Consider the following 11,699-nt stretch of genomic DNA (forward strand, 5'->3'; position numbering starts at 1 on the left):
CAATGAGAGTTAGAAAGGGCTTGCCACTGTAATGAGTGATATCCATGATAAGCCGCTGCCACACACCCTCAACTTCCAATCGACCCTTCTGCCATCGCTCTGGTGCCGGATCAATAGACAATATAGACTGGCAAGCCTCACAATTTCTGATGATCTGTCTGACATCCATCTTGGTCACTGCTGGGTATACGCGCCTCACAAAATAAAGGGTCCTCTTGATACCCGGATGCCCTCTCTGTGCATGATTTTTTTTTGTATTTGACATGAGTCGATTGCAACTGCACAAGATCGAGCAGTAATCTCCATTCCCATCTTCGCGGCTTCATACCATTTATGAGGTACTCGGGTCAGTTGGTCAGCAGGATTACAATGTGATGGCACCCGAGTGACGCTCAGTAATAGCCCATACTCAGATACCAGGTTTTTGTAGCGTGTCTAGCCTTCTCCGTATGAACAGTTCGCTTGCTGTCTTGGTACGGATTCGTGTCCGTCTTGAAAGTGTGTCAGACACCCAGTGGTAGACACACAGAGAATCTGTGTACAAGGTCAACTTCTTAGACTGCCACTGCAGGGCCAGATTTATCCCCTTTACAACGGCGTCCAGCTCTGCCAGGTTGATATGCTGAAAGTCTGTTACGGGCTGCAGCCAACATGCATCTTCGAACACATTTCCCCCTTGCTCCAACGATACTCCCAACGCCAAAGAACTGGCATCAACCCACACACCTACATTGTCTCCGTTAACACACCACCGCCTACGGGCAGGGTCCTTCTTGTTCACTCTCTCCAGTGTTTCCTTAATCATCAGAGTTAGTAGGACATCATCGGATATATCATCCCAACCCATGGTTGTTAAATTTGCTCTGCGTTTAATTGCACCAACAGCTGTGCGGAGCCAGCCACAGGCCGGTAGGTGACCAACAAGTTTTTCACACCAAGAAAAAATGGTCCGCCTTGTAACGATGTTGGGGATGCTTGGAATTTCGCTGCCACGCCTCCATTGTAGGGTGCCATCTTCCTCATAAACATCCAATCCCAATACACGTGCTCCTTCCATCAAACGTTCGGGATTCTTGCATTCCAGACCAAACTGAGCCAACTTTTCTTTGACACACGACGCAGACTGTACATCTTCATCGACGTATACGTCATCAATGTAAGCTGACGTTGAGTCCCTCATCGGCTTTTCTTGGGACAATACTGTGTTGACAATAGTCTTCAAAATCTGTGGTGCCACATTTAGGCCAAAGCAGAGGCGTGTAAGGCAGTACCTCTGCCCCTGGAACCAAACTGTCTGGAACGGCCACAGCGTCTCATCAACTCGCACCTGTAAATAGTATTTTCGCAAATCCAATATCGAGACATTTGTGCCTTTCTGACGCCATTCCCTCAACTTGCTGGCGCATACGTCAGCATCGGCAGTGTAGACTTCAATATGCTTGTTAAGCTCCCTATAGCCCAGCACCGGCAGTACTTTCGACTTGTTATGCTGCCATCAAGGGTAGTAGACCCTTCGGAGGCCCAAGCTTGTCCTCAGGGTAGGGGATTAACCAGCCATCTTGGATCCATGCCTTTAGTTTCCTTTCGTATTATGCTCGGGCCTCACGGGGTATAGGGTATTCTGCAACCCCATTCTTGAGTTTAGTGTGTGCCCTTCCCTCGGTCCACTTCCAAGATACAATCCAGGCCCTCTTACGAGAGTTGTAGGCCACTGTAAAATCCGGGCGATCGATGTGAAGCGCTGCACACACTGGGGCCTCCAAGAATCGCACTTTTCCATCCCGATGAATTGCAACTCCCTTGATGGCATCGTATCCGAGCAACAGGTCAAACCCCAGGAGATTGCCTTGGGTCACAAGCACATTGATCTTAACGGCTGCACCGGTGTCCATGTAGACTTCGACAGTTCCAGCTCCACAGCATGTCTGGGTCTCGCCTCCTATCGTGGTGACTTTGATCTTTCTCTTAGTCCACTTTGGACACAGCCTGGCGCTCACTATAGTATGCGAACAGTCTGAGTCGAGAAGTGCTGAGCAGGGTATCCTGTTTACATAAGACGGTCATCACTTGTTGCGCCTTGTTCAAATTTTGCTCGGGGAGCAGGGCGGCGCTGGCGTCCTCTCCCCTGATACGTTTCCCGCACAGTTTTGGGCGAGATGCCCCAAACCGCCACAATTAAAACAGCGCACACACACCCTGTTTTTGCAATTTTTTGCAAAATGTCCGCGTCGGCCGCAGCGAAAACATTTCCCATTACTTGCAGGGTTCTGATTCGAGATCTCCCGAGCGCCAATCTGGCCTGTCTGTGTCGCTATCACAACTGGTTCCCCCCAGGTTTTCCTCATCTTTGTTGATGGCTCGAGCACGTTCCATCAAGTGTTACATGGGCATTGTTGAAACGCTGGTTGAGGCTCTCAATAGCTGCTTCACCCGAGTGGGAAGGTCCGCCACAAACGTGTACGCGAGCGTCCGCTCCGACACCCCTCCACCGAATAGGACTGCGAGTTTCTTTAACTCCGCGAAGAAAACGTCCACACTTTCCTCCGGTAGAAGTTTTCGGGAAGTAAATTTTTCATAGGCCGTACAAGGATCCATGGCGAATGCCTTGTACAGCGCAGCTTTAATTGCGGTGACATCTCCCTTTTCGGCAGCACTGAGTTGCTGATACACACTCAAGGCACCCCCAGCCAATCTCAGGGGAATCACAGTGTGTACCCTTTTTACCTCACAAAGGTCGCACGTCAGCTCGACCCTTTCAATCCAGTCGACAATGGACGTGGATCCGTCAAACTCGGGTATGAGCTTTAAGTCGAATTTCGACTCGGTCATGGTCCTAGAGGGCAAATTGCCGAAATAGCTTGTAGAAAATGTGTAAGGAAAGTCCTTTAAAATTACTGTGCCCTCTGTAGATGTATAAGGGAAATCCTTTAAAAGTACTGCGCCCTCTGTAGATGTGTAATGTTGCAGCAGCGTAAAGCAATTCAATAACCAGTAAACACCGGTTCTGCATGGAATCCAACTAGCAAGGTACCTAGACGGACGCGAACGGTTACTCAGAACGGACCCAACAATCGGTTACTCAGAACGGTCCCAAAAACGGTAAGATATGCTCACGCCCACACGGCACGAGAAGCAACAGCAACACGATTCCCGACCAAGTCAATCATCGCTCTCTCAACGTCTTTCAATCACCCGCTTTTATGGCCGTTGCAGGCCGGCTAAATTAGCATATTGCGCGAATTCATGTGACCTTTCGAGATATCATCCTATGCGCATATATTGTCTTTAACTCTTTGCTTCCATGCGAGTCATTTCTTCTATTACTTTATTGTTTTATTTATTTATTCACTTTATTTATTTATTTCTCTTTTTGCTTTTACTAACTGTGTATACCTTCTCTTTAAATGTATTTATTTAATGCATTTTAATTACATATGCGTAAAAATGGTCTCTAACACTTAGTCCCACGCGAGCTGTTTTTATGTTCAGAAGAACTCTACTCGATAACGAATAGCCTATGCAAGAATATAGAGGAGCTAGGACCACCTTTCTTTCTACTATAGAAGACAGAAGTTTAACCTAAAAAAAAAGAAAGAATAAAATAAAAAAATAAAAGAGTAAAATTACCATACACATGTGCGCACTATAAACTATAAATAGATATAAAATCCGGGGAAAGGAAGTGAAGCCGTCACACTAACAGGGTTACGCTCGCTGACAGACGCGACAATTTTGAAGATGGGCAAACAATATAAGCTAAGTTAATTTAACAAATCCTAATATTACCAAAATGGCAACTGCTTTTTTTTTTCTAAATTTTGACTAATGTATTTTAACTATATGCGCATATATTGTCTTTAACTCTTTGCTTCCATGCGAGTCGTTTCTTCTGTTACTTTATTTTTTATTTATTTATTCACTTTGTTTATTTATTTCTCTTTTTGCTTTTACCAACTGTGTATACCTTCTCTTTAAATGTATTTATTTAATGCATTTTAATTACATATGCGTAAAAATGGTCTCTAACACTTAGTCCCACGCGAGCCGTTTTTATGGTCAGAAGAACTCTACTCGATAACGAATAGCCTATGCAAGAATATAGAGGAGCGAGGACCACCTTTCTTTCTACTATAGAAGACAGAAGTTTAACCTAAAAAAAAATAAAGAATAAAATAAAAAAATAAAAAAGTAAAATTACCATACACATGTGCGCACTATAAACTATAAATAGATATAAAATCCGGGGAAAGGAAGTGAAGCCGTCACACTAACAGGGTTACGCTCGCTGACAGACGCGACAATTTTGAAGATGGGCAAACAATATAAGCTAAGTTAATTTAACAAATCCTAATATTACAAAATGGCAACTGCTTTTTATTTTTTTTTCTAAATTTTGACTAATGTATTTTAACTATATGCGCATATATTGTCTTTAACTCTTTGCTTCCATGCGAGTCGTTTCTTCTACTACTTTATTTTTTATTTATTTATTCACTTTGTTTATTTATTTCTCTTTTTGCTTTTACCAACTGTGTATACCTTCTCTTTAAATGTATTTATTTAATGCATTTTAATTACATATGCGTAAAAATGGTCTCTAACACTTAGTCCCACGCGAGCCGTTTTTATGGTCAGAAGAACTCTACTCGATAACGAATATGCAAGAATATAGAAGAGCTAGGACCACCTTTCTTTCTACTATAGAAGACAGAAGTTTAACCTAAAAAAAAAGAATAAAATAAAAAAATAAAAAAGTAAAATTACCATACACATGTGCGCACTATAAACTATAAATATATATAAAATACGGGGAAAGGAAGTGAAGCCGTCACACTAACAGGGTTACGCTCGCTGACAAACGCGACAATTTTGAAGATGGGCAAACAATATAAGCTAAGTTAATTTAACAAATCCTAATATTACCAAAATGGCAACTGCTTTTTTTTTTCTAAATTTTGACTAATGTATTTTAACTACATGCGCATATATTGTCTTTAACTCTTTGCTTCCATGCGAGTCGTTTCTTCTATTACTTTATTTTTTATTTATTTATTCACTTTGTTTATTTATTTCTCTTTTTGCTTTTACCAACTGTGTATACCTTCTCTTTAAATGTATTTATTTAATGCATTTTAATTACATATGCGTAAAAATGGTCTCTAACACTTAGTCCCACGCGAGCCGTTTTTATGGTCAGAAGAACTCTACTCCGAGAGCCGCGGTTGATCGGGCGGAACGCCGAATCCGGGGAGGCGAGGAAGGCCCCTAGTCGACAAAGCAGGAGGGTCGGGAGCGGCAGTCGGAGGAGAAAAAGAAAAAAAAACGAAACTTGTCTTTTTTTTTCGATTAATTCCATTATTGAATTTGAGTTTTAAAGGAGTAGATTTGATCCAAGTGTGTAGGTATATCCAGGCGTGTGCATGTGTATGCGCGTGTACGTATGTATATGTGTGGATAAATAGATAGATAAATAAACAAATCAGCCAGACAGAAAATTGGGTAAGGCCGATTTTGTAAACATTTGAACAAAAAGCGCAGTTGGGAAAGTTCACCGCGGCAAAGGAAAAAAAAAAGGAGAAAAAAAGAAAAAAGAGAAAAAGGGAAGGGAAGGAAAATCAAAGAAACCAGACGACGAGGTGGGATTAATTCACGTCGTTAATCTGATACGATAGGGGGCAACAAGCAATTAACCCCTGATGGGGGGGGTGATTAAGATGAGAATACCGACGGCTAGCCACGCGTAGCAGCCAAGAGAAAAAAAAGGAAAGGGAAAAAGAGGAAAAAAAGAAGAGACGCTTATAAGAAGCAAATCAAACGGGTAGTAATAAAAAGTGGACAAGCAAGGAACAAGTGGGGTCATAAATTATAAGACACGTGCCAGAAAAATAGAAAAAAAGGAAAAGGGAGGAAGCGAGGAGAAGGAAGCGGAACCGTAGAAGTAATAAGATAAAATGAGTGTACCCTAAAATTCTGGGAGGGAAGCTAGTGTGTAGTGGCGAGCAAGATGATCTGAATTAAATTTAAAGTGTTTTTTTTGGGGGGAAAACAAAACAAAATTGTAGCACCCTATTTTATTGATTGATGTATGTCCGGGTTCCTGAATCGTTTACTTTTGAAAACCTATTTTTGCCCTAGTAAATATCCCAACTCATGAAGGCGGAGTGCCCATCTTAAATTAGTTATTAAATAAAATTATTGTAGTTAAGAAGAAAATAATAATAATTAATAAATATCCTGTTGTTAATGGTTTCTATTGGTCGTTCGGCGACGAACTCCTTGTTCTTACACTCACCTGAGAAATGGTGGGGTGTAGCCTGTACCGATGTCTAATTGAATTCATATTGCTTGGCAAGGCCGTTTGGCCCAGGGAGGCCACGTAACACAATCGTGACCGCCCTACCTGGTGAGGTCATGTAAGACCGACGTATTAAAATAAACTAAAACTGGCTACTGAAGGAAGCAATAATTACAGTAGTAGATGTTTTTTTTGTGATTACAGAAGAACGCAAAGAGTAGAATGAGGAAACGTGAAATGTAACATGAGAAAAGATATTGCGAGGTTATTAGAAAAACTGGTCGCGTAAGACAGCGTAAGTCCAGTGATGGGACACATAAGAGGACCTGTGATTGTCAGGTATGTTATACTAGGAGGTTGTAATTACTCCGTCAATTTTATTTTTTTTCTGTCTGGATGGAGGGCGAGGCTGAGTACCCTCTCTGGTATTTGAAGCGGTATACCAGCCGACCAGGAGCCTGGCGGAAAAGAAAATGCTTCACTAAAGGGCATGGAGTTATTGTTCGCTGACGGCTGGTTCATGCACAAGAAAGTGTACGTTTGTGATCACGGTATACCAAGAAACGTTTGTTGTTACCAATGGGAGTGAGAGAAATAATAATCTCGAGTTTAGGGAGATAATGAAATAGGAGATCCGCCCTCAGTCAAGAAGAATGGGCAATATCACCCTCGCTGACGGGCTCATGTTGTTAGGACCGCAGTGGAGTGAAAGGCGAGATTCCAGCAAGACGGCGGCGACACATGGGCAGCTGGGGGGTCGGTCGGCATTAGGGATCATAAGAAGTAAATAGAAATGTTTGGCAAGCTAACAGACGATGATTGCGCGAAGAGGGGAGACGGAATAGCCTGCTGGTTGGCCAAAATACGCCGTCACCGGGATAACACCTTAATGACACCTTCGCCCGGTGGTGCCCTTGGCTGTCCTCAGTTATTCAGAGGTGGGCTGGTTAGAGATTATCAAGTGTAAGGGGGGGGTGGAGAATGACGCGATGTTCCGTGCAACTGAGCGGGTCCCACGGGCGGGACAACGGGTCAGTCAGGGAGGTGGTGCCAAAGGGAAGCGGCGGAGGGGTATATCGAGATGAGGTGTACCCTCGACCGGGTAAGGGAGAGGCCGAGTCAAGACCACAATAAACTCCCGGTTCTCCTCTGTCTCGTTGCAGGTATGAAGGTGAGGCGCACTCTAGTGATGCTGTCGGTACTCCTTATGGTTGGGGCGTGGGCACATAGCGAAAACACCATCTTTAAGAAGAGCAGCGAGATAGTCGTTACGAGGTCCAAGTGATTGCTTTTGTTGGTAATCGATTTGCGACCATATGGGCTGTTGGTGCAGCGATTACGAGGAGAGATATCCAATTGATGAACCTTGGATCTCAGGTTGTCCAGAAATATGTGTGACATCGAGAGTACGTGCGACTGTTGGCCTCTTTAACAAGGCAAACCAAACTGATATAGGAACAGTGGCGGGAGGTGAGATCCTACCTAGGTGGGTGGAGTCCCTTCAGGAGAGATTAAGGCGAGCGGTAGTGCCCATAGTGGGGAAGGCGCTCAGTGTACTTTTTGGTACAGTGTCCGAGGGGGATATAAAGGTAATTACGAGGAAACTAGGAACGATAGAAAGCAATCAGAGGATACTGGCACATGTGGCAAGGGAGAGTGTGTCGGTATTGAACGTCACGAAAATAGAGGTGTTCGCGAACAGGGCCAGCATGAAAGAGTTATTCTCCCGAATACAGCTGTTCAGGGAGGAGGTAAACAACATAACTGACGCGGTCGCCGTAAGGCTGCGAGAAGTAGATAGTTTCGTGCAGACATAATTTCAGTTGTCCGTGTGACCGACAGAGCGCGCAAGACAGGGCGGTCCCTGATATTGCTCCTCGAGCATTTACGAGCGCAGCTCGATATGCTGTCCTTAGAACATTTGTCACCCAGCATCATGGCCCCGGGGCGGTTGAGGGAGGTGTTGCTGAAAATTCAGTCAAAACCGCCGCATAATTTGAGGTTGCCCGCAGATCCCCTGAGACAGCTGTGGAGATATTACAGTGCGCTAGGATGCGCCACGCTTTTGGAAGGAAAAAACAACTGGTGGTGCTGTTGTCCGTTCCGCTACTGGATAATGAGCGGGCCTTTGAGATATACCAGGTGATCAATCTGCCCATACCCTACCCTCGAGAGGGACAGGGAGTGACGGCGGAGGCTAGATATAGGGTGGAAACGGAATTTGTTGCCTTGGATGTGGCTCGGACAAAATTCATGCTGTTGACGAGAGAGGAGGCGGGTAGATGCCGGGGAAACGCTCTCGGGACCTGCGGGTCGATGAGCCCGGTATACGTGACAAGCGATTACGAATTGTGCGTGTTGGAATTATTCAAGAAGGACAGGGACGGGATACGGAGAAACTGTCGGGCAGAAATACTAACCAAGTGATGCTGCCATCTGCGGTGTCCATATCAGATGGGATTTGGGACGTAGCCACCCAAGAAGAGATCGATTTATCTAAAGTTTGCGAGGATACGGCCACCGAGACGGTGAGGGTAACCCACCCCGTTGACCATTGTGGGGCTGCCCATGGGGTGTACAGCATTTGGGGCATCGATTTCCCTACCGCCCTATTATCAGTCTGGGGATAGGTTCGAGGCTAGAAACTTAATTTGATCGGGACAAATGAGAGCAAATGGGGACGGATATGGGAACCGATCGTGAACGTATTCCCAAATATTACCTTGCAGAAGATGCCGGAGCTCTTAAGAGCGGTGGAGAGCTTGAGCTTTGAGCGACCGATGATCCAGCTGGATCGGGTGAGGAGGGGAAACCTGGTCAGTGGTCAAGGAATGGTTGGGCGAGTGGCCTGGACGGTAGGGGAGCTCTGGTGGGTCCCGTAGTTCTGGGGGGAATAGCACTGTGGGCCCCGGAAAGGCGTCGGAGAGGGGTTCGCACCACTAAAGCACAGACGACCGGGAAGCTAAGCGAAGGGAGGGCGCCGGCGAATGCAACCCCTGTTATGACAGACGCGGTGGAAAGAACGGAGAACGAGTCAGTTCGGATGCCGCCCAAAATGACTACTAAGAAAGTAGCAGTAAGAAAAAAGAGGGATGTAATCTATTGGGAGGGAGGGAGAACAAGATAGGCTCGAAGGTGCAGTAAACTGCAAGCTAAATGCACCCAACAAAATAGACACTGACAGAGAGAACATGCGACCGAGAAAAGAGGTGGCGATGGGGCGGACAACAGGCGTAAAAAAAACCGTTGTAAACGAAAAAAAAGAAAAAAAAGGGAGATAAGGCCATAATCGTATTTGTAAAGGATACCTCTTTTGGCCAAGAGAGCCGTATGCGCTAATTGACCATGACAGCCAGACGCTGATCGCCAAAGACGTGAGTGGCGGAAGGGTACCAATGAAATTCCAATTTACAAAGCGACCATTGTTGGCTGCTGCTTGGTGGGTAAGTGACCTCTATTGAAAAGACACGTGGCTTTTGTGGAATTGGATTTGGTTCATTTTTATGATCCCTCAAATTTAATTTAACGAGACCATTCTGGTTTTAATGGCCTGTCAAATTCCATTAGGCACACGCCGGCCGATATTGGGGGTCCGCCTATTCTACTCGATTGCCAACAGAAGAGGAAAAACAACCCCTTTTTTGGGTATAGACCGCCTGGTGAAGATTTGATTGACAGCGGTTTCGACATCCTGATTGGCTAAAGGGCCGAATCAGAGAAAAAAAGAAGACGATCAGGAAGAAGGCATAGTCCCCCCCCACAATATAAGCAGCGAGTTTTGAGCGCAAGAGACCGAGAGAGATCTGCTTCCCTGGGCTCGAACGAGCGAAAAAACCGACTGCCTCATCGATTGACCCTGTCACGTAGTTATTTAGTTTTTCTCAATAAAGAAAGAACTTTGCAGTTAACAAATGGCCAGGTCCTAACTTAATAGCGAATTTCGAAACGACGATTTTAACCTTTATGAATAACAAGGATTTTTGCATAAGAAAAAACAAAAACAAATATCGACTTGTCTTTTTAATTTGTTTTGCATGATTGCAGAAGCGCTCGACGAGTCTATTTCAGGTTACTGGCCGCTGACATTCTCATCAAGGAGACACGGAGACCAACAATCGGGAAGCGTTCCACCACTAGACGACACGCGGGTGACGTAAGTGTCACAACCCCACGCACAGATATTTGTATGTCGCATAGCGTGTTTTCAGATACAGGGGAAAATACGGGATCTTGGCAGCCTTGATCGCATAGGTTAGAATTAGCAGCAAAGTTATTGGTAAAGAGTTTGGCTTTCTCGGATGCTGACGAGATTACCCAAGGTCCATTGATGATTGTTGGGATAGAGAATATGTTTCTATTCTGTACCATTTTTTTTACATAGGCATCACCACATTATCAAGGCCAAGAGGCCACTCAAGGATAAGGGTTAAAGACTGTACAGTAGAAATTGGACATTATATTAATCATTAGTAATGAAAATTTGGTAAAGTTGATAACTTATATGGAACGGCTCATCAAGAACTTATTTACGTTAGACTTGAAGACAACCATATTGTAGTCAGCCGGAAAGCAGGAAAATGGAAGACAATTCCACAGGCGTGCAGTTCTAAGAAAAAAGCTTTGTTCATGGAATCTACGTTAAGGTTTAGGCACAGATAAAGAGTGGGGGGAATTATTGATAGTGTTTACAGCTAGACGAGTGTTTCTTGTGAAAGTTTGGCGAGGGGGGACCATAGATTGAAGCTCAGTCGAACACTTTCCATGAAAATAACGATACATCAGAGACAAACTCGCAACATCTCTTCTGTGAGATAAAGGTTGCAAGGAAGAGAAAAGGACATCTCCTACGAGGCTACGAAGTCTATTTTGAACTCTATCAAGGCAGGCCAAGTCCTTTCTAGCAGCTCCTGCCCAGATGTGGCAACAGTATTCCATCCTTGGACGTACCTGGCTCTTATATAGATAGAGAATTGCATCAGCAGTGAGATATTTACCGGATCGATAGAAAGATCCCACCATTTTTCCAGCGGCCTTGGCAACAGATTTGATGTACGTGTTCCATTTAAGATCAGGAGTAATGGTCAAACCAAGACGTTTGTCAAAACTTGAGGCCTCCTGAAGACGAGAGCCATTTATTTCAATTGATGTAAGATGTGGATCAGAATGTTGATGATGTAAAGAGAGAAGCTTGGTTTTAGATGCATTAAAAGTAACCAGCCATTCTTTACCCCATTGTACTACGTGCTCAAGATCAGAGGAGAGAGAATTGGAGAGAACTTGGTCGTATACTGTCTTAGATGTGCTACCATAAATGGTAGTGTCGTCAGCATAGATGTCTACAAATGATGTAAGGATGTGATTTGGAAGATCATTAATGTAGATCAGGAAAAGAGTTGGGCCCAGG

This window comes from Euprymna scolopes, chromosome 5 (genome assembly GCF_053919585.1).
Source record: "Euprymna scolopes isolate OS-2025 chromosome 5, ASM5391958v1, whole genome shotgun sequence".
In the NCBI taxonomy this organism is placed as follows: Eukaryota; Metazoa; Mollusca; class Cephalopoda; order Sepiida; family Sepiolidae; genus Euprymna; species Euprymna scolopes.